At 36.0% G+C, this 21,882-nt stretch overlaps 19 non-coding genes across 19 annotated transcripts; all 19 read right to left on the minus strand.

Annotated features, from left to right (window-relative positions):
- Positions 1–587: 587 nt before the first annotated feature.
- On the minus strand, positions 588–669 carry TRNAS-UGA (transfer RNA serine (anticodon UGA)). The gene has a single exon. It is a non-coding gene; the product is annotated as a tRNA-Ser (tRNA).
- A 1,080-nt stretch (positions 670–1,749) lies between these two features.
- Positions 1,750–1,831, minus strand: TRNAS-UGA (transfer RNA serine (anticodon UGA)). The gene has a single exon. It is a non-coding gene; the product is annotated as a tRNA-Ser (tRNA).
- Positions 1,832–2,911: 1,080 nt separating this feature from the next.
- Positions 2,912–2,993, minus strand: TRNAS-UGA (transfer RNA serine (anticodon UGA)). Its single transcript has one exon. It is a non-coding gene; the product is annotated as a tRNA-Ser (tRNA).
- A 1,080-nt stretch (positions 2,994–4,073) lies between these two features.
- Positions 4,074–4,155, minus strand: TRNAS-UGA (transfer RNA serine (anticodon UGA)). The gene has a single exon. It is a non-coding gene; the product is annotated as a tRNA-Ser (tRNA).
- Positions 4,156–5,235: 1,080 nt separating this feature from the next.
- TRNAS-UGA (transfer RNA serine (anticodon UGA)) lies at positions 5,236–5,317 on the minus strand. The gene has a single exon. It is a non-coding gene; the product is annotated as a tRNA-Ser (tRNA).
- A 1,080-nt stretch (positions 5,318–6,397) lies between these two features.
- Positions 6,398–6,479, minus strand: TRNAS-UGA (transfer RNA serine (anticodon UGA)). Its single transcript has one exon. It is a non-coding gene; the product is annotated as a tRNA-Ser (tRNA).
- A 1,080-nt stretch (positions 6,480–7,559) lies between these two features.
- On the minus strand, positions 7,560–7,641 carry TRNAS-UGA (transfer RNA serine (anticodon UGA)). The gene has a single exon. It is a non-coding gene; the product is annotated as a tRNA-Ser (tRNA).
- Positions 7,642–8,721: 1,080 nt separating this feature from the next.
- TRNAS-UGA (transfer RNA serine (anticodon UGA)) lies at positions 8,722–8,803 on the minus strand. Its single transcript has one exon. It is a non-coding gene; the product is annotated as a tRNA-Ser (tRNA).
- Positions 8,804–9,883: 1,080 nt separating this feature from the next.
- On the minus strand, positions 9,884–9,965 carry TRNAS-UGA (transfer RNA serine (anticodon UGA)). The gene has a single exon. It is a non-coding gene; the product is annotated as a tRNA-Ser (tRNA).
- Positions 9,966–11,044: 1,079 nt separating this feature from the next.
- TRNAS-UGA (transfer RNA serine (anticodon UGA)) lies at positions 11,045–11,126 on the minus strand. The gene has a single exon. It is a non-coding gene; the product is annotated as a tRNA-Ser (tRNA).
- Positions 11,127–12,205: 1,079 nt separating this feature from the next.
- Positions 12,206–12,287, minus strand: TRNAS-UGA (transfer RNA serine (anticodon UGA)). The gene has a single exon. It is a non-coding gene; the product is annotated as a tRNA-Ser (tRNA).
- A 1,080-nt stretch (positions 12,288–13,367) lies between these two features.
- Positions 13,368–13,449, minus strand: TRNAS-UGA (transfer RNA serine (anticodon UGA)). The gene has a single exon. It is a non-coding gene; the product is annotated as a tRNA-Ser (tRNA).
- A 1,079-nt stretch (positions 13,450–14,528) lies between these two features.
- Positions 14,529–14,610, minus strand: TRNAS-UGA (transfer RNA serine (anticodon UGA)). The gene has a single exon. It is a non-coding gene; the product is annotated as a tRNA-Ser (tRNA).
- Positions 14,611–15,689: 1,079 nt separating this feature from the next.
- Positions 15,690–15,771, minus strand: TRNAS-UGA (transfer RNA serine (anticodon UGA)). The gene has a single exon. It is a non-coding gene; the product is annotated as a tRNA-Ser (tRNA).
- A 1,080-nt stretch (positions 15,772–16,851) lies between these two features.
- On the minus strand, positions 16,852–16,933 carry TRNAS-UGA (transfer RNA serine (anticodon UGA)). Its single transcript has one exon. It is a non-coding gene; the product is annotated as a tRNA-Ser (tRNA).
- Positions 16,934–18,013: 1,080 nt separating this feature from the next.
- Positions 18,014–18,095, minus strand: TRNAS-UGA (transfer RNA serine (anticodon UGA)). The gene has a single exon. It is a non-coding gene; the product is annotated as a tRNA-Ser (tRNA).
- Positions 18,096–19,175: 1,080 nt separating this feature from the next.
- On the minus strand, positions 19,176–19,257 carry TRNAS-UGA (transfer RNA serine (anticodon UGA)). Its single transcript has one exon. It is a non-coding gene; the product is annotated as a tRNA-Ser (tRNA).
- A 1,080-nt stretch (positions 19,258–20,337) lies between these two features.
- Positions 20,338–20,419, minus strand: TRNAS-UGA (transfer RNA serine (anticodon UGA)). The gene has a single exon. It is a non-coding gene; the product is annotated as a tRNA-Ser (tRNA).
- Positions 20,420–21,499: 1,080 nt separating this feature from the next.
- On the minus strand, positions 21,500–21,581 carry TRNAS-UGA (transfer RNA serine (anticodon UGA)). The gene has a single exon. It is a non-coding gene; the product is annotated as a tRNA-Ser (tRNA).
- Positions 21,582–21,882: the final 301 nt, after the last annotated feature.

A 21,882-nucleotide genomic window follows, 5' to 3' on the forward strand; every position in this document is an offset into this window, starting at 1 on the left:
CGACAGCCGGCATACCGACAATTATTTTCCCTCGTGGGGGTCCACGACCCCCATAGAGGGAGAATAAAATAGTGTGGCGCGCGTAGCGCGCCACCGTGCCCGTAGCGTGGCGAGCGCAGCGAGCCCGCAAGGGGCTCATTTGCGCTCGCCAAGCTGTCGGTAAGCCGGCGGTCGGGCTCCCGGCGCCGGGATGCTGGTCGCCGGGAGCCCGACCGCCGGCCAGCCGTAGTGAACCCTTTAAAAAGAAGTCCATTGTAAAACAGGATATATCTGTAGGTGAGCTAAGCTGAGATTGAGAACTCAATTCTTAAACATAACATGCTTTGATTCTCTTCATCTTGAATGCATTTCGTTTTTAAACCAGCTTGAAAAGCAAATGGATTTCGAGTCCATCACCTTAACCACTCGGCCACAACTACCTTAATGTTGTTTCACTGACAAGCTGTGTACAAAATCAATGTTTTCCTTTTTTGGTAGCTTTTACAGTAAGTTATACTTTGGGAAATGTAAAAGCTACTTTAGTTTCATGGAAAATAAAGTTATCAAGGACAAATGAGCTTAGCTTTCTACATGCATAAAAAGCAGTACGTAGCTGGCAGGATTTGAACCTGCACGGGAAAACCCCAATGGATTTCAAGTCCATCACCTTAACCACTCGGCCACAACTACCTGACCTCAATTGGATGGTGCTACTTGGAAATCAAAACATTTTTCCTGTTGGCAGAAATATCTGATACATTTTATTTTAATTTGCTTCAATATTAATATGTAAACTTTGTGAAATATAATAGCTAGTATAGTTTAATATCAAATATAGGTGTCAAGGACTTTTGATCTTGTACAAAATTAATTAGAAATCAGAGCCTTTAACATCACACCATGCCAACACTAGTGCTCATGAACTGTATTGCACATTTTACGGACATTTTATCAAATAATAATCATTTAAAATATATTAGGTTTTTCATTGGTCTATTCCACAGGTTCTCAAACTCGGTTCTCAGAACCCCACACAGTGCATGTTTTGCAGGTCTCCTCGCAGAACCACAAGTAAATAATTAGCTCCACAAGTGGACTTTTTAAAATGTGTCAGTGAGTAATTAATACACCTATGCACCTGCTGGGTTACCTGCAAAACATACACTGTGTGGGGTCCTGAGGACTGAGTTTGAGAACTTATGGTCTATTCCTTAATAAAGTTTGGAATTATAACAACTGACACTGCACAATTAATAGTTTGTTGATTACCAGACATTATTTCTTACCTTTCATTACATCTCTACAGCTGTAAGTCCAGATAGACAGAATCTGCATGCATAAGTTGCCACTGGGAAACATTTATACAAGGTCACAAGCATGTACATAGAATGCAGGAAGACACTGTCTGAGATTATATGGTTTAAAAAGAAGTCCATTGTAAAACAGGATATATATGTAGGTGAGCTAAACTGAGATTGAGAACTCAATTCTTAAACATAACATGCTTTGATTCTCTTCATCTTGAATGCATTTTGTTTTTAAACCAGCTTGAAAAGCAAATGGATTTCGAGTCCATCACCTTAACCACTCGGCCACAACTACCTTAATGTTGTTTCACTGACAAGCTGTGTGCAAAATCAATGTTTTCCTTTTTTGGTAGCTTTTACAGTAAGTTATACTTTGGGAAATGTAAAAGCTACTTTAGTTTCATGGAAAATAAAGTTATCAAGGACAAATAAGCTTAGCTTTCTACATGCATAAAAAGCAGTATGTAGCAGGCAGGATTTGAACCTGCGCGGGAAAACCCCAATGGATTTCAAGTCCATCACCTTAACCACTCAGCCACAACTACCTGACCTCAATTGGATGGTGCTACTTGGAAATCAAAACATTTTTCCTGTTGGCAGAAATATCTGATACATTTTATTTTAATTTGCTTCAATATTAATATGTAAACTTTGTGAAATATAATAGCTAGTATAGTTTAATGTCAAATATAGGTGTCAAGGACTTTTGATCTTGTACTAAATTAATTAGAAATCAGAGCCTTTAACATCACACCATGCCAACACTAGTGCTCATGAACTGTATTGTACATTTTACGGACATTTTATCAAATAATAATCATTTAAAATATATTAGGTTTTTCATTGGTCTATTCCACAGGTTCTCAAACTCGGTTCTCAGAACCCCACACAGTGCATGTTTTGCAGGTCTCCTCGCAGAACCACAAGTAAATAATTAGCTCCACAAGTGGACTTTTTAAAATGTGTCAGTGAGTAATTAATACACCTATGCACCTGCTGGGTTACCTGCAAAACATACGCTGTGTGGGGTCCTGAGGACTGAGTTTGAGAACTTATGATCTATTCCTTAATAAAGTTTGGAATTATAACAACTGACACTGCACAATTAATAGTTTGTTGATTACCAGACATTATTTCTTACCTTTCATTACATCTCTACAGCTGTAAGTCCAGATAGAAAGAATCTGCATGCATAAGTTGCCACTGGGAAACATTTATACAAGGTCACAAGCATGTACATAGAATGCAGGAAGACACTGTCTGAGATTATATGGTTTAAAAAGAAGTCCATTGTAAAACAGGATATATCTGTAGGTGAGCTAAGCTGAGATTGAGAACTCAATTCTTAAACATAACATGCTTTGATTCTCTTCATCTTGAATGCATTTCGTTTTTAAACCAGCTTGAAAAGCAAATGGATTTCGAGTCCATCACCTTAACCACTCGGCCACAACTACCTTAATGTTGTTTCACTGACAAGCTGTGTACAAAATCAATGTTTTCCTTTTTTGGTAGCTTTTACAGTAAGTTATACTTTGGGAAATGTAAAAGCTACTTTAGTTTCATGGAAAATAAAGTTATCAAGGACAAATGAGCTTAGCTTTCTACATGCATAAAAAGCAGTACGTAGCTGGCAGGATTTGAACCTGCACGGGAAAACCCCAATGGATTTCAAGTCCATCACCTTAACCACTCGGCCACAACTACCTGACCTCAATTGGATGGTGCTACTTGGAAATCAAAACATTTTTCCTGTTGGCAGAAATATCTGATACATTTTATTTTAATTTGCTTCAATATTAATATGTAAACTTTGTGAAATATAATAGCTAGTATAGTTTAATATCAAATATAGGTGTCAAGGACTTTTGATCTTGTACTAAATTAATTAGAAATCAGAGCCTTTAACATCACACCATGCCAACACTAGTGCTCATGAACTGTATTGCACATTTTACGGACATTTTATCAAATAATAATCATTTAAAATATATTAGGTTTTTCATTGGTCTATTCCACAGGTTCTCAAACTCGGTTCTCAGAACCCCACACAGTGCATGTTTTGCAGGTCTCCTCGCAGAACCACAAGTAAATAATTAGCTCCACAAGTAGACTTTTTAAAATGTGTCAGTGAGTAATTAATACACCTATGCACCTGCTGGGTTACCTGCAAAACATACACTGTGTGGGGTCCTGAGGACTGAGTTTGAGAACTTATGGTCTATTCCTTAATAAAGTTTGGAATTATAACAACTGACACTGCACAATTAATAGTTTGTTGATTACCAGACATTATTTCTTACCTTTCATTACATCTCTACAGCTGTAAGTCCAGATAGACAGAATCTGCATGCATAAGTTGCCACTGGGAAACATTTATACAAGGTCACAAGCATGTACATAGAATGCAGGAAGACACTGTCTGAGATTATATGGTTTAAAAAGAAGTCCATTGTAAAACAGGATATATATGTAGGTGAGCTAAGCTGAGATTGAGAACTCAATTCTTAAACATAACATGCTTTGATTCTCTTCATCTTGAATGCATTTTGTTTTTAAACCAGCTTGAAAAGCAAATGGATTTCGAGTCCATCACCTTAACCACTCGGCCACAACTACCTTAATGTTGTTTCACTGACAAGCTGTGTGCAAAATCAATGTTTTCCTTTTTTGGTAGCTTTTACAGTAAGTTATACTTTGGGAAATGTAAAAGCTACTTTAGTATCATGGAAAATAAAGTTATCAAGGACAAATGAGCTTAGCTTTCTACATGCATAAAAAGCAGTACGTAGCTGGCAGGATTTGAACCTGCGCGGGAAAACCCCAATGGATTTCAAGTCCATCACCTTAACCACTCAGCCACAACTACCTGACCTCAATTGGATGGTGCTACTTGGAAATCAAAACATTTTTCCTGTTGGCAGAAATATCTGATACATTTTATTTTAATTTGCTTCAATATTAATATGTAAACTTTGTGAAATATAATAGCTAGTATAGTTTAATGTCAAATATAGGTGTCAAGGACTTTTGATCTTGTACTAAATTAATTAGAAATCAGAGCCTTTAACATCACACCATGCCAACACTAGTGCTCATGAACTGTATTGTACATTTTACGGACATTTTATCAAATAATAATCATTTAAAATATATTAGGTTTTTCATTGGTCTATTCCACAGGTTCTCAAACTCGGTTCTCAGAACCCCACACAGTGCATGTTTTGCAGGTCTCCTCGCAGAACCACAAGTAAATAATTAGCTCCACAAGTGGACTTTTTAAAATGTGTCAGTAAGTAATTAATACACCTATGCACCTGCTGGGTTACCTGCAAAACATACACTGTGTGGGGTCCTGAGGACTGAGTTTGAGAACTTATGGTCTATTCCTTAATAAAGTTTGGAATTATAACAACTGACACTGCACAATTAATAGTTTGTTGATTACCAGACATTATTTCTTACCTTTCATTACATCTCTACAGCTGTAAGTCCAGATAGAAAGAATCTGCATGCATAAGTTGCCACTGGGAAACATTTATACAAGGTCACAAGCATGTACATAGAATGCAGGAAGACACTGTCTGAGATTATATGGTTTAAAAAGAAGTCCATTGTAAAACAGGATATATATGTAGGTGAGCTAAGCTGACATTGAGAACTCAATTCTTAAACATAACATGCTTTGATTCTCTTCATCTTGAATGCATTTCGTTTTTAAACCAGCTTGAAAAGCAAATGGATTTCGAGTCCATCACCTTAACCACTCGGCCACAACTACCTTAATGTTGTTTCACTGACAAGCTGTGTGCAAAATCAATGTTTTCCTTTTTTGGTAGCTTTTACAGTAAGTTAAACTTTGGGAAATGTAAAAGCTACTTTAGTCTCATGGAAAATAAAGTTATCAAGGACAAATGAGCTTAGCTTTCTACATGCATATAAAGCAGTACGTAGCTGGCAGGATTTCAACCTGCGCGGGGAAACCCCAATGGATTTCAAGTCCATCGCCTTAACCACTCGGCCACAACTACCTGACGTCAATTGGATGGTGCTACTTGGAAATCAAAACATTTTTCCTGTTGGCAGAAATATCTGATACATTTTATTTTAATTTGCTTCAATATTAATATGTAAACTTTGTGAAATATAATAGCTAGTATAGTTTAATGTCAAATATAGGTGTCAAGGACTTTTGATCTTGTACTAACTTAATTAGAAATCAGAGCCTTTAACATCACACCATGCCAACACTAGTGCTCATGAACTGTATTGTACATTTTACGGACATTTTATCAAATAATAATCATTTAAAATATATTAGGTTTTTCATTGGTCTATTCCACAGGTTCTCAAACTCGGTTCTCAGAACCCCACACAGTGCATGTTTTGCAGGTCTCCTCGCAGAACCACAAGTAAATAATTAGCTCCACAAGTGGACTTTTTAAAATGTGTCAGTGAGTAATTAATACACCTATGCACCTGCTGGGTTACCTGCAAAACATACACTGTGTGGGGTCCTGAGGACTGAGTTTGAGAACTTATGGTCTATTCCTTAATAAAGTTTGGAATTATAACAACTGACACTGCACAATTAATAGTTTGTTGATTACCAGACATTATTTCTTACCTTTCATTACATCTCTACAGCTGTAAGTCCAGATAGAAAGAATCTGCATGCATAAGTTGCCACTGGGAAACATTTATACAAGGTCACAAGCATGTACATAGAATGCAGGAAGACACTGTCTGAGATTATATGGTTTAAAAAGAAGTCCATTGTAAAACAGGATATATATGTAGGTGAGCTAAGCTGAGATTGAGAACTCAATTCTTAAACATAACATGCTTTGATTCTCTTCATCTTGAATGCATTTCGTTTTTAAACCAGCTTGAAAAGCAAATGGATTTCGAGTCCATCACCTTAACCACTCGGCCACAACTACCTTAATGTTGTTTCACTGACAAGCTGTGTACAAAATCAATGTTTTCCTTTTTTGGTAGCTTTTACAGTAAGTTATACTTTGGGAAATGTAAAAGCTACTTTAGTTTCATGGAAAATAAAGTTATCAAGGACAAATGAGCTTAGCTTTCTACATGCATAAAAAGCAGTACGTAGCTGGCAGGATTTGAACCTGCGCGGGGAAACCCCAATGGATTTCAAGTCCATCGCCTTAACCACTCGGCCACAACTACCTGACCTCAATTGGATGGTGCTACTTGGAAATCAAAACATTTTTCCTGTTGGCAGAAATATCTGATACATTTTATTTTAATTTGCTTCAATATTAATATGTAAACTTTGTGAAATATAATAGCTAGTATAGTTTAATGTCAAATATAGGTGTCAAGGACTTTTGATCTTGTACTAAATTAATTAGAAATCAGAGCCTTTAACATCACACCATGCCAACACTAGTGCTCATGAACTGTATTGTACATTTTACGGACATTTTATCAAATAATAATCATTTAAAATATATTAGGTTTTTCATTGGTCTATTCCACAGGTTCTCAAACTCGGTTCTCAGAACCCCACACAGTGCATGTTTTGCAGGTCTCCTCGCAGAACCACAAGTAAATAATTAGCTCCACAAGTGGACTTTTTAAAATGTGTCAGTGAGTAATTAATACACCTATGCACCTGCTGGGTTACCTGCAAAACATACACTGTGTGGGGTCCTGAGGACTGAGTTTGAGAACTTATGATCTATTCCTTAATAAAGTTTGGAATTATAACAACTGACACTGCACAATTAATAGTTTGTTGATTACCAGACATTATTTCTTACCTTTCATTACATCTCTACAGCTGTAAGTCCAGATAGAAAGAATCTGCATGCATAAGTTGCCACTGGGAAACATTTATACAAGGTCACAAGCATGTACATAGAATGCAGGAAGACACTGTCTGAGATTATATGGTTTAAAAAGAAGTCCATTGTAAAACAGGATATATATGTAGGTGAGCTAAGCTGAGATTGAGAACTCAATTCTTAAACATAACATGCTTTTATTCTCTTCATCTTGAATGCATTTCGTTTTTAAACCAGCTTGAAAAGCAAATGGATTTCGAGTCCATCACCTTAACCACTCGGCCACAACTACCTTAATGTTGTTTCACTGACAAGCTGTGTACAAAATCAATGTTTTCCTTTTTTGGTAGCTTTTACAGTAAGTTATACTTTGGGAAATGTAAAAGCTACTTTAGTTTCATGGAAAATAAAGTTATCAAGGACAAATGAGCTTAGCTTTCTACATGCATAAAAAGCAGTACGTAGCTGGCAGGATTTGAACCTGCGCGGGGAAACCCCAATGGATTTCAAGTCCATCGCCTTAACCACTCGGCCACAACTACCTGACCTCAATTGGATGGTGCTACTTGGAAATCAAAACATTTTTCCTGTTGGCAGAAATATCTGATACATTTTATTTTAATTTGCTTCAATATTAATATGTAAACTTTGTGAAATATAATAGCTAGTATAGTTTAATGTCAAATATAGGTGTCAAGGACTTTTGATCTTGTACTAAATTAATTAGAAATCAGAGCCTTTAACATCACACCATGCCAACACTAGTGCTCATGAACTGTATTGTACATTTTACGGACATTTTATCAAATAATAATCATTTAAAATATATTAGGTTTTTCATTGGTCTATTCCACAGGTTCTCAAACTCGGTTCTCAGAACCCCACACAGTGCATGTTTTGCAGGTCTCCTCGCAGAACCACAAGTAAATAATTAGCTCCACAAGTGGACTTTTTAAAATGTGTCAGTGAGTAATTAATACACCTATGCACCTGCTGGGTTACCTGCAAAACATACACTGTGTGGGGTCCTGAGGACTGAGTTTGAGAACTTATGGTCTATTCCTTAATAAAGTTTGGAATTATAACAACTGACACTGCACAATTAATAGTTTGTTGATTACCAGACATTATTTCTTACCTTTCATTACATCTCTACAGCTGTAAGTCCAGTTAGAAAGAATCTGCATGAATAAGTTGCCACTGGGAAACATTTATACAAGGTCACAAGCATGTACATAGAATGCAGGAAGACACTGTCTGAGATTATATGGTTTAAAAAGAAGTCCATTGTAAAACAGGATATATCTGTAGGTGAGCTAAGCTGAGATTGAGAACTCAATTCTTAAACATAACATGCTTTGATTCTCTTCATCTTGAATGCATTTCGTTTTTAAACCAGCTTGAAAAGCAAATGGATTTCGAGTCCATCACCTTAACCACTCGGCCACAACTACCTTAATGTTGTTTCACTGACAAGCTGTGTACAAAATCAATGTTTTCCTTTTTTGGTAGCTTTTACAGTAAGTTATACTTTGGGAAATGTAAAAGCTACTTTAGTTTCATGGAAAATAAAGTTATCAAGGACAAATGAGCTTAGCTTTCTACATGCATAAAAAGCAGTACGTAGCTGGCAGGATTTGAACCTGCACGGGAAAACCCCAATGGATTTCAAGTCCATAACCTTAACCACTCGGCCACAACTACCTGACCTCAATTGGATGGTGCTACTTGGAAATCAAAACATTTTTCCTGTTGGCAGAAATATCTGATACATTTTATTTTAATTTGCTTCAATATTAATATGTAAACTTTGTGAAATATAATAGCTAGTATAGTTTAATATCAAATATAGGTGTCAAGGACTTTTGATCTTGTACTAAATTAATTAGAAATCAGAGCCTTTAACATCACACCATGCCAACACTAGTGCTCATGAACTGTATTGCACATTTTACGGACATTTTATCAAATAATAATCATTTAAAATATATTAGGTTTTTCATTGGTCTATTCCACAGGTTCTCAAACTCGGTTCTCAGAACCCCACACAGTGCATGTTTTGCAGGTCTCCTCGCAGAACCACAAGTAAATAATTAGCTCCACAAGTGGACTTTTTAAAATGTGTCAGTGAGTAATTAATACACCTATGCACCTGCTGGATTACCTGCAAAACATACACTGTGTGGGGTCCTGAGGACTGAGTTTGAGAACTTATGGTCTATTCCTTAATAAAGTTTGGAATTATAACAACTGACACTGCACAATTAATAGTTTGTTGATTACCAGACATTATTTCTTACCTTTCATTACATCTCTACAGCTGTAAGTCCAGATAGACAGAATCTGCATGCATAAGTTGCCACTGGGAAACATTTATACAAGGTCACAAGCATGTACATAGAATGCAGGAAGACACTGTCTGAGATTATATGGTTTAAAAAGAAGTCCATTGTAAAACAGGATATATATGTAGGTGAGCTAAGCTGAGATTGAGAACTCAATTCTTAAACATAACATGCTTTGATTCTCTTCATCTTGAATGCATTTTGTTTTTAAACCAGCTTGAAAAGCAAATGGATTTCGAGTCCATCACCTTAACCACTCGGCCACAACTACCTTAATGTTGTTTCACTGACAAGCTGTGTGCAAAATCAATGTTTTCCTTTTTTGGTAGCTTTTACAGTAAGTTATACTTTGGGAAATGTAAAAGCTACTTTAGTTTCATGGAAAATAAAGTTATCAAGGACAAATAAGCTTAGCTTTCTACATGCATAAAAAGCAGTACGTAGCTGGCAGGATTTGAACCTGCGCGGGATAACCCCAATGGATTTCAAGTCCATCGCCTTAACCACTCGGCCACAACTACCTGACCTCAATTGGATGGTGCTACTTGGAAATCAAAACATTTTTCCTGTTGGCAGAAATATCTGATACATTTTATTTTAATTTGCTTCAATATTAATATGTAAACTTTGTGAAATATAATAGCTAGTATAGTTTATGTCAAATATAGGTGTCAAGGACTTTTGATCTTGTACTAAATTAATTAGAAATCAGACCCTTTAACATCACACCATGCCAACACTAGTGCTCATGAACTGTATTGTACATTTTACGGACATTTTATCAAATAATAATCATTTAAAATATATTAGGTTTTTCATTGGTCTATTCCACAGGTTCTCAAACTCGGTTCTCAGAACCCCACACAGTGCATGTTTTGCAGGTCTCCTCGCAGAACCACAAGTAAATAATTAGCTCCACAAGTGGACTTTTTAAAATGTGTCAGTAAGTAATTAATACACCTATGCACCTGCTGGGTTACCTGCAAAACATACACTGTGTGGGGTCCTGAGGACTGAGTTTGAGAACTTATGGTCTATTCCTTAATAAAGTTTGGAATTATAACAACTGACACTGCACAATTAATAGTTTGTTGATTACCAGACATTATTTCTTACCTTTCATTACATCTCTACAGCTGTAAGTCCAGATAGAAAGAATCTGCATGCATAAGTTGCCACTGGGAAACATTTATACAAGGTCACAAGCATGTACATAGAATGCAGGAAGACACTGTCTGAGATTATATGGTTTAAAAAGAAGTCCATTGTAAAACAGGATATATATGTAGGTGAGCTAAGCTGACATTGAGAACTCAATTCTTAAACATAACATGCTTTGATTCTCTTCATCTTGAATGCATTTCGTTTTTAAACCAGCTTGAAAAGCAAATGGATTTCGAGTCCATCACCTTAACCACTCGGCCACAACTACCTTAATGTTGTTTCACTGACAAGCTGTGTGCAAAATCAATGTTTTCCTTTTTTGGTAGCTTTTACAGTAAGTTAAACTTTGGGAAATGTAAAAGCTACTTTAGTCTCATGGAAAATAAAGTTATCAAGGACAAATGAGCTTAGCTTTCTACATGCATATAAAGCAGTACGTAGCTGGCAGGATTTCAACCTGCGCGGGGAAACCCCAATGGATTTCAAGTCCATCGCCTTAACCACTCGGCCACAACTACCTGACGTCAATTGGATGGTGCTACTTGGAAATCAAAACATTTTTCCTGTTGGCAGAAATATCTGATACATTTTATTTAATTTGCTTCAATATTAATATGTAAACTTTGTGAAATATAATAGCTAGTATAGTTTAATGTCAAATATAGGTGTCAAGGACTTTTGATCTTGTACTAACTTAATTAGAAATCAGAGCCTTTAACATCACACCATGCCAACACTAGTGCTCATGAACTGTATTGTACATTTTACGGACATTTTATCAAATAATAATCATTTAAAATATATTAGGTTTTTCATTGGTCTATTCCACAGGTTCTCAAACTCGGTTCTCAGAACCCCACACAGTGCATGTTTTGCAGGTCTCCTCGCAGAACCACAAGTAAATAATTAGCTCCACAAGTGGACTTTTTAAAATGTGTCAGTGAGTAATTAATACACCTATGCACCTGCTGGGTTACCTGCAAAACATACACTGTGTGGGGTCCTGAGGACTGAGTTTGAGAACTTATGGTCTATTCCTTAATAAAGTTTGGAATTATAACAACTGACACTGCACAATTAATAGTTTGTTGATTACCAGACATTATTTCTTACCTTTCATTACATCTCTACAGCTGTAAGTCCAGATAGAAAGAATCTGCATGCATAAGTTGCCACTGGGAAACATTTATACAAGGTCACAAGCATGTACATAGAATGCAGGAAGACACTGTCTGAGATTATATGGTTTAAAAAGAAGTCCATTGTAAAACAGGATATATATGTAGGTGAGCTAAGCTGAGATTGAGAACTCAATTCTTAAACATAACATGCTTTGATTCTCTTCATCTTGAATGCATTTCGTTTTTAAACCAGCTTGAAAAGCAAATGGATTTCGAGTCCATCACCTTAACCACTCGGCCACAACTACCTTAATGTTGTTTCACTGACAAGCTGTGTACAAAATCAATGTTTTCCTTTTTTGGTAGCTTTTACAGTAAGTTATACTTTGGGAAATGTAAAAGCTACTTTAGTTTCATGGAAAATAAAGTTATCAAGGACAAATGAGCTTAGCTTTCTACATGCATAAAAAGCAGTACGTAGCTGGCAGGATTTGAACCTGCGCGGGGAAACCCCAATGGATTTCAAGTCCATCGCCTTAACCACTCGGCCACAACTACCTGACCTCAATTGGATGGTGCTACTTGGAAATCAAAACATTTTTCCTGTTGGCAGAAATATCTGATACATTTTATTTTAATTTGCTTCAATATTAATATGTAAACTTTGTGAAATATAATAGCTAGTATAGTTTAATGTCAAATATAGGTGTCAAGGACTTTTGATCTTGTACTAAATTAATTAGAAATCAGAGCCTTTAACATCACACCATGCCAACACTAGTGCTCATGAACTGTATTGTACATTTTACGGACATTTTATCAAATAATAATCATTTAAAATATATTAGGTTTTTCATTGGTCTATTCCACAGGTTCTCAAACTCGGTTCTCAGAACCCCACACAGTGCATGTTTTGCAGGTCTCCTCGCAGAACCACAAGTAAATAATTAGCTCCACAAGTGGACTTTTTAAAATGTGTCAGTAAGTAATTAATACACCTATGCACCTGCTGGGTTACCTGCAAAACATACACTGTGTGGGGTCCTGAGGACTGAGTTTGAGAACTTATGGTCTATTCCTTAATAAAGTTTGGAATTATAACAACTGACACTGCACAATTAATAGTTTGTTGATTACCAGACATTATTTCTTACCTTTCATTACATCTCTACAGCTGTAAGTCCAGATAGAAAGAATCTGCATGCATAAGTTGCCACTGGGAAACATTTATACAAGGTCACAAGCATGTACATAGAATGCAGGAAGACACTGTCTGAGATTATATGGTTTAAAAAGAAGTCCATTGTAAAACAGGATATATATGTAGGTGAGCTAAGCTGAGATTGAGAACTCAATTCTTAAACATAACATGCTTTGATTCTCTTCATCTTGAATGCATTTTGTTTTTAAACCAGCTTGAAAAGCAAATGGATTTCGAGTCCATCACCTTAACCACTCGGCCACAACTACCTTAATGTTGTTTCACTGACAAGCTGTGTGCAAAATCAATGTTTTCCTTTTTTGGTAGCTTTTACAGTAAGTTATACTTTGGGAAATGTAAAAGCTACTTTAGTTTCATGGAAAATAAAGTTATCAAGGACAAATAAGCTTAGCTTTCTACATGCATAAAAAGCAGTACGTAGCTGGCAGGATTTGAACCTGCGCGGGATAACCCCAATGGATTTCAAGTCCATCGCCTTAACCACTCGGCCACAACTACCTGACCTCAATTGGATGGTGCTACTTGGAAATCAAAACATTTTTCCTGTTGGCAGAAATATCTGATACATTTTATTTTAATTTGCTTCAATATTAATATGTAAACTTTGTGAAATATAATAGCTAGTATAGTTTATGTCAAATATAGGTGTCAAGGACTTTTGATCTTGTACTAAATTAATTAGAAATCAGACCCTTTAACATCACACCATGCCAACACTAGTGCTCATGAACTGTATTGTACATTTTACGGACATTTTATCAAATAATAATCATTTAAAATATATTAGGTTTTTCATTGGTCTATTCCACAGGTTCTCAAACTCGGTTCTCAGAACCCCACACAGTGCATGTTTTGCAGGTCTCCTCGCAGAACCACAAGTAAATAATTAGCTCCACAAGTGGACTTTTTAAAATGTGTCAGTAAGTAATTAATACACCTATGCACCTGCTGGGTTACCTGCAAAACATACACTGTGTGGGGTCCTGAGGACTGAGTTTGAGAACTTATGGTCTATTCCTTAATAAAGTTTGGAATTATAACAACTGACACTGCACAATTAATAGTTTGTTGATTACCAGACATTATTTCTTACCTTTCATTACATCTCTACAGCTGTAAGTCCAGATAGAAAGAATCTGCATGCATAAGTTGCCACTGGGAAACATTTATACAAGGTCACAAGCATGTACATAGAATGCAGGAAGACACTGTCTGAGATTATATGGTTTAAAAAGAAGTCCATTGTAAAACAGGATATATATGTAGGTGAGCTAAGCTGACATTGAGAACTCAATTCTTAAACATAACATGCTTTGATTCTCTTCATCTTGAATGCATTTCGTTTTTAAACCAGCTTGAAAAGCAAATGGATTTCGAGTCCATCACCTTAACCACTCGGCCACAACTACCTTAATGTTGTTTCACTGACAAGCTGTGTGCAAAATCAATGTTTTCCTTTTTTGGTAGCTTTTACAGTAAGTTAAACTTTGGGAAATGTAAAAGCTACTTTAGTCTCATGGAAAATAAAGTTATCAAGGACAAATGAGCTTAGCTTTCTACATGCATATAAAGCAGTACGTAGCTGGCAGGATTTCAACCTGCGCGGGGAAACCCCAATGGATTTCAAGTCCATCGCCTTAACCACTCGGCCACAACTACCTGACGTCAATTGGATGGTGCTACTTGGAAATCAAAACATTTTTCCTGTTGGCAGAAATATCTGATACATTTTATTTAATTTGCTTCAATATTAATATGTAAACTTTGTGAAATATAATAGCTAGTATAGTTTAATGTCAAATATAGGTGTCAAGGACTTTTGATCTTGTACTAACTTAATTAGAAATCAGAGCCTTTAACATCACACCATGCCAACACTAGTGCTCATGAACTGTATTGTACATTTTACGGACATTTTATCAAATAATAATCATTTAAAATATATTAGGTTTTTCATTGGTCTATTCCACAGGTTCTCAAACTCGGTTCTCAGAACCCCACACAGTGCATGTTTTGCAGGTCTCCTCGCAGAACCACAAGTAAATAATTAGCTCCACAAGTGGACTTTTTAAAATGTGTCAGTGAGTAATTAATACACCTATGCACCTGCTGGGTTACCTGCAAAACATACACTGTGTGGGGTCCTGAGGACTGAGTTTGAGAACTTATGGTCTATTCCTTAATAAAGTTTGGAATTATAACAACTGACACTGCACAATTAATAGTTTGTTGATTACCAGACATTATTTCTTACCTTTCATTACATCTCTACAGCTGTAAGTCCAGATAGAAAGAATCTGCATGCATAAGTTGCCACTGGGAAACATTTATACAAGGTCACAAGCATGTACATAGAATGCAGGAAGACACTGTCTGAGATTATATGGTTTAAAAAGAAGTCCATTGTAAAACAGGATATATATGTAGGTGAGCTAAGCTGAGATTGAGAACTCAATTCTTAAACATAACATGCTTTGATTCTCTTCATCTTGAATGCATTTCGTTTTTAAACCAGCTTGAAAAGCAAATGGATTTCGAGTCCATCACCTTAACCACTCGGCCACAACTACCTTAATGTTGTTTCACTGACAAGCTGTGTACAAAATCAATGTTTTCCTTTTTTGGTAGCTTTTACAGTAAGTTATACTTTGGGAAATGTAAAAGCTACTTTAGTTTCATGGAAAATAAAGTTATCAAGGACAAATGAGCTTAGCTTTCTACATGCATAAAAAGCAGTACGTAGCTGGCAGGATTTGAACCTGCGCGGGGAAACCCCAATGGATTTCAAGTCCATCGCCTTAACCACTCGGCCACAACTACCTGACCTCAATTGGATGGTGCTACTTGGAAATCAAAACATTTTTCCTGTTGGCAGAAATATCTGATACATTTTATTTTAATTTGCTTCAATATTAATATGTAAACTTTGTGAAATATAATAGCTAGTATAGTTTAATGTCAAATATAGGTGTCAAGGACTTTTGATCTTGTACTAAATTAATTAGAAATCAGAGCCTTTAACATCACACCATGCCAACACTAGTGCTCATGAACTGTATTGTACATTTTACGGACATTTTATCAAATAATAATCATTTAAAATATATTAGGTTTTTCATTGGTCTATTCCACAGGTTCTCAAACTCGGTTCTCAGAACCCCACACAGTGCATGTTTTGCAGGTCTCCTCGCAGAACCACAAGTAAATAATTAGCTCCACAAGTGGACTTTTTAAAATGTGTCAGTGAGTAATTAATACACCTATGCACCTGCTGGGTTACCTGCAAAACATACACTGTGTGGGGTCCTGAGGACTGAGTTTGAGAACTTATGATCTATTCCTTAATAAAGTTTGGAATTATAACAACTGACACTGCACAATTAATAGTTTGTTGATTACCAGACATTATTTCTTACCTTTCATTACATCTCTACAGCTGTAAGTCCAGATAGAAAGAATCTGCATGCATAAGTTGCCACTGGGAAACATTTATACAAGGTCACAAGCATGTACATAGAATGCAGGAAGACACTGTCTGAGATTATATGGTTTAAAAAGAAGTCCATTGTAAAACAGGATATATATGTAGGTGAGCTAAGCTGAGATTGAGAACTCAATTCTTAAACATAACATGCTTTTATTCTCTTCATCTTGAATGCATTTCGTTTTTAAACCAGCTTGAAAAGCAAATGGATTTCGAGTCCATCACCTTAACCACTCGGCCACAACTACCTTAATGTTGTTTCACTGACAAGCTGTGTACAAAATCAATGTTTTCCTTTTTTGGTAGCTTTTACAGTAAGTTATACTTTGGGAAATGTAAAAGCTACTTTAGTTTCATGGAAAATAAAGTTATCAAGGACAAATGAGCTTAGCTTTCTACATGCATAAAAAGCAGTACGTAGCTGGCAGGATTTGAACCTGCGCGGGGAAACCCCAATGGATTTCAAGTCCATCGCCTTAACCACTCGGCCACAACTACCTGACCTCAATTGGATGGTGCTACTTGGAAATCAAAACATTTTTCCTGTTGGCAGAAATATCTGATACATTTTATTTTAATTTGCTTCAATATTAATATGTAAACTTTGTGAAATATAATAGCTAGTATAGTTTAATGTCAAATATAGGTGTCAAGGACTTTTGATCTTGTACTAAATTAATTAGAAATCAGAGCCTTTAACATCACACCATGCCAACACTAGTGCTCATGAACTGTATTGTACATTTTACGGACATTTTATCAAATAATAATCATTTAAAATATATTAGGTTTTTCATTGGTCTATTCCACAGGTTCTCAAACTCGGTTCTCAGAACCCCACACAGTGCATGTTTTGCAGGTCTCCTCGCAGAACCACAAGTAAATAATTAGCTCCACAAGTGGACTTTTTAAAATGTGTCAGTGAGTAATTAATACACCTATGCACCTGCTGGGTTACCTGCAAAACATACACTGTGTGGGGTCCTGAGGACTGAGTTTGAGAACTTATGGTCTATTCCTTAATAAAGTTTGGAATTATAACAACTGACACTGCACAATTAATAGTTTGTTGATTACCAGACATTATTTCTTACCTTTCACTACATCTCTACAGCTGTAAGTCCAGTTAGAAAGAATCTGCATGAATAAGTTGCCACTGGGAAACATTTATACAAGGTCACAAGCATGTACATAGAATGCAGGAAGACACTGTCTGAGATTATATGGTTTAAAAAGAAGTCCATTGTAAAACAGGATATATCTGTAGGTGAGCTAAGCTGAGATTGAGAACTCAATTCTTAAACATAACATGCTTTGATTCTCTTCATCTTGAATGCATTTCGTTTTTAAACCAGCTTGAAAAGCAAATGGATTTCGAGTCCATCACCTTAACCACTCGGCCACAACTACCTTAATGTTGTTTCACTGACAAGCTGTGTACAAAATCAATGTTTTCCTTTTTTGGTAGCTTTTACAGTAAGTTATACTTTGGGAAATGTAAAAGCTACTTTAGTTTCATGGAAAATAAAGTTATCAAGGACAAATGAGCTTAGCTTTCTACATGCATAAAAAGCAGTACGTAGCTGGCAGGATTTGAACCTGCACGGGAAAACCCCAATGGATTTCAAGTCCATAACCTTAACCACTCGGCCACAACTACCTGACCTCAATTGGATGGTGCTACTTGGAAATCAAAACATTTTTCCTGTTGGCAGAAATATCTGATACATTTTATTTTAATTTGCTTCAATATTAATATGTAAACTTTGTGAAATATAATAGCTAGTATAGTTTAATATCAAATATAGGTGTCAAGGACTTTTGATCTTGTACTAAATTAATTAGAAATCAGAGCCTTTAACATCACACCATGCCAACACTAGTGCTCATGAACTGTATTGCACATTTTACGGACATTTTATCAAATAATAATCATTTAAAATATATTAGGTTTTTCATTGGTCTATTCCACAGGTTCTCAAACTCGGTTCTCAGAACCCCACACAGTGCATGTTTTGCAGGTCTCCTCGCAGAACCACAAGTAAATAATTAGCTCCACAAGTGGACTTTTTAAAATGTGTCAGTGAGTAATTAATACACCTATGCACCTGCTGGATTACCTGCAAAACATACACTGTGTGGGGTCCTGAGGACTGAGTTTGAGAACTTATGGTCTATTCCTTAATAAAGTTTGGAATTATAACAACTGACACTGCACAATTAATAGTTTGTTGATTACCAGACATTATTTCTTACCTTTCATTACATCTCTACAGCTGTAAGTCCAGATAGAAAGAATCTGCATGCATAAGTTGCCACTGGGAAACATTTATACAAGGTCACAAGCATGTACATAGAATGCAGGAAGACACTGTCTGAGATTATATGGTTTAAAAAGAAGTCCATTGTAAAACAGGATATATATGTAGGTGAGCTAAGCTGAGATTGAGAACTCAATTCTTAAACATAACATGCTTTTATTCTCTTCATCTTGAATGCATTTCGTTTTTAAACCAGCTTGAAAAGCAAATGGATTTCGAGTCCATCACCTTAACCACTCGGCCACAACTACCTTAATGTTGTTTCACTGACAAGCTGTGTACAAAATCAATGTTTTCCTTTTTTGGTAGCTTTTACAGTAAGTTATACTTTGGGAAATGTAAAAGCTACTTTAGTTTCATGGAAAATAAAGTTATCAAGGACAAATGAGCTTAGCTTTCTACATGCATAAAAAGCAGTACGTAGCTGGCAGGATTTGAACCTGCGCGGGGAAACCCCAATGGATTTCAAGTCCATCGCCTTAACCACTCGGCCACAACTACCTGACCTCAATTGGATGGTGCTACTTGGAAATCAAAACATTTTTCCTGTTGGCAGAAATATCTGATACATTTTATTTTAATTTGCTTCAATATTAATATGTAAACTTTGTGAAATATAATAGCTAGTATAGTTTAATGTCAAATATAGGTGTCAAGGACTTTTGATCTTGTACTAAATTAATTAGAAATCAGAGCCTTTAACATCACACCATGCCAACACTAGTGCTCATGAACTGTATTGTACATTTTACGGACATTTTATCAAATAATAATCATTTAAAATATATTAGGTTTTTCATTGGTCTATTCCACAGGTTCTCAAACTCGGTTCTCAGAACCCCACACAGTGCATGTTTTGCAGGTCTCCTCGCAGAACCACAAGTAAATAATTAGCTCCACAAGTGGACTTTTTAAAATGTGTCAGTGAGTAATTAATACACCTATGCACCTGCTGGGTTACCTGCAAAACATACACTGTGTGGGGTCCTGAGGACTGAGTTTGAGAACTTATGGTCTATTCCTTAATAAAGTTTGGAATTATAACAACTGACACTGCACAATTAATAGTTTGTTGATTACCAGACATTATTTCTTACCTTTCATTACATCTCTACAGCTGTAAGTCCAGTTAGAAAGAATCTGCATGAATAAGTTGCCACTGGGAAACATTTATACAAGGTCACAAGCATGTACATAGAATGCAGGAAGACACTGTCTGAGATTATATGGTTTAAAAAGAAGTCCATTGTAAAACAGGATATATCTGTAGGTGAGCTAAGCTGAGATTGAGAACTCAATTCTTAAACATAACATGCTTTGATTCTCTTCATCTTGAATGCATTTCGTTTTTAAACCAGCTTGAAAAGCAAATGGATTTCGAGTCCATCACCTTAACCACTCGGCCACAACTACCTTAATGTTGTTTCACTGACAAGCTGTGTACAAAATCAATGTTTTCCTTTTTTGGTAGCTTTTACAGTAAGTTATACTTTGGGAAATGTAAAAGCTACTTTAGTTTCATGGAAAATAAAGTTATCAAGGACAAATGAGCTTAGCTTTCTACATGCATAAAAAGCAGTACGTAGCTGGCAGGATTTGAACCTGCACGGGAAAACCCCAATGGATTTCAAGTCCATAACCTTAACCACTCGGCCACAACTACCTGACCTCAATTGGATGGTGCTACTTGGAAATCAAAACATTTTTCCTGTTGGCAGAAATATCTGATACATTTTATTTTAATTTGCTTCAATATTAATATGTAAACTTTGTGAAATATAATAGCTAGTATAGTTTAATATCAAATATAGGTGTCAAGGACTTTTGATCTTGTACTAAATTAATTAGAAATCAGAGCCTTTAACATCACACCATGCCAACACTAGTGCTCATGAACTGTATTGCACATTTTACGGACATTTTATCAAATAATAATCATTTAAAATATATTAGGTTTTTCATTGGTCTATTCCACAGGTTCTCAAACTCGGTTCTCAGAACCCCACACAGTGCATGTTTTGCAGGTCTCCTCGCAGAACCACAAGTAAATAATTAGCTCCACAAGTGGACTTTTTAAAATGTGTCAGTGAGTAATTAATACACCTATGCACCTGCTGGATTACCTGCAAAACATACACTGTGTGGGGTCCTGAGGACTGAGTTTGAGAACTTATGGTCTATTCCTTAATAAAGTTTGGAATTATAACAACTGACACTGCACAATTAATAGTTTGTTGATTACCAGACATTATTTCTTACCTTTCATTACATCTCTACAGCTGTAAGTCCAGATAGACAGAATCTGCATGCATAAGTTGCCACTGGGAAACATTTATACAAGGTCACAAGCATGTACATAGAATGCAGGAAGACACTGTCTGAGATTATATGGTTTAAAAAGAAGTCCATTGTAAAACAGGATATATATGTAGGTGAGCTAAGCTGAGATTGAGAACTCAATTCTTAAACATAACATGCTTTGATTCTCTTCATCTTGAATGCATTTTGTTTTTAAACCAGCTTGAAAAGCAAATGGATTTCGAGTCCATCACCTTAACCACTCGGCCACAACTACCTTAATGTTGTTTCACTGACAAGCTGTGTGCAAAATCAATGTTTTCCTTTTTTGGTAGCTTTTACAGTAAGTTATACTTTGGGAAATGTAAAAGCTACTTTAGTTTCATGGAAAATAAAGTTATCAAGGACAAATAAGCTTAGCTTTCTACATGCATAAAAAGCAGTACGTAGCTGGCAGGATTTGAACCTGCGCGGGAAAACCCCAATGGATTTCAAGTCCATCGCCTTAACCACTCGGCCACAACTACCTGACCTCAATTGGATGGTGCTACTTGGAAATCAAAACATTTTTCCTGTTGGCAGAAATATCTGATACATTTTATTTTAATTTGCTTCAATATTAATATGTAAACTTTGTGAAATATAATAGCTAGTATAGTTTATGTCAAATATAGGTGTCAAGGACTTTTGATCTTGTACTAAATTAATTAGAAATCAGACCCTTTAACATCACACCATGCCAACACTAGTGCTCATGAACTGTATTGTACATTTTACGGACATTTTATCAAATAATAATCATTTAAAATATATTAGGTTTTTCATTGG

The sequence above is a fragment of the Pseudophryne corroboree genome, chromosome 11 (assembly GCF_028390025.1).
Source record: "Pseudophryne corroboree isolate aPseCor3 chromosome 11, aPseCor3.hap2, whole genome shotgun sequence".
In the NCBI taxonomy this organism is placed as follows: domain Eukaryota; kingdom Metazoa; phylum Chordata; class Amphibia; order Anura; family Myobatrachidae; genus Pseudophryne; species Pseudophryne corroboree.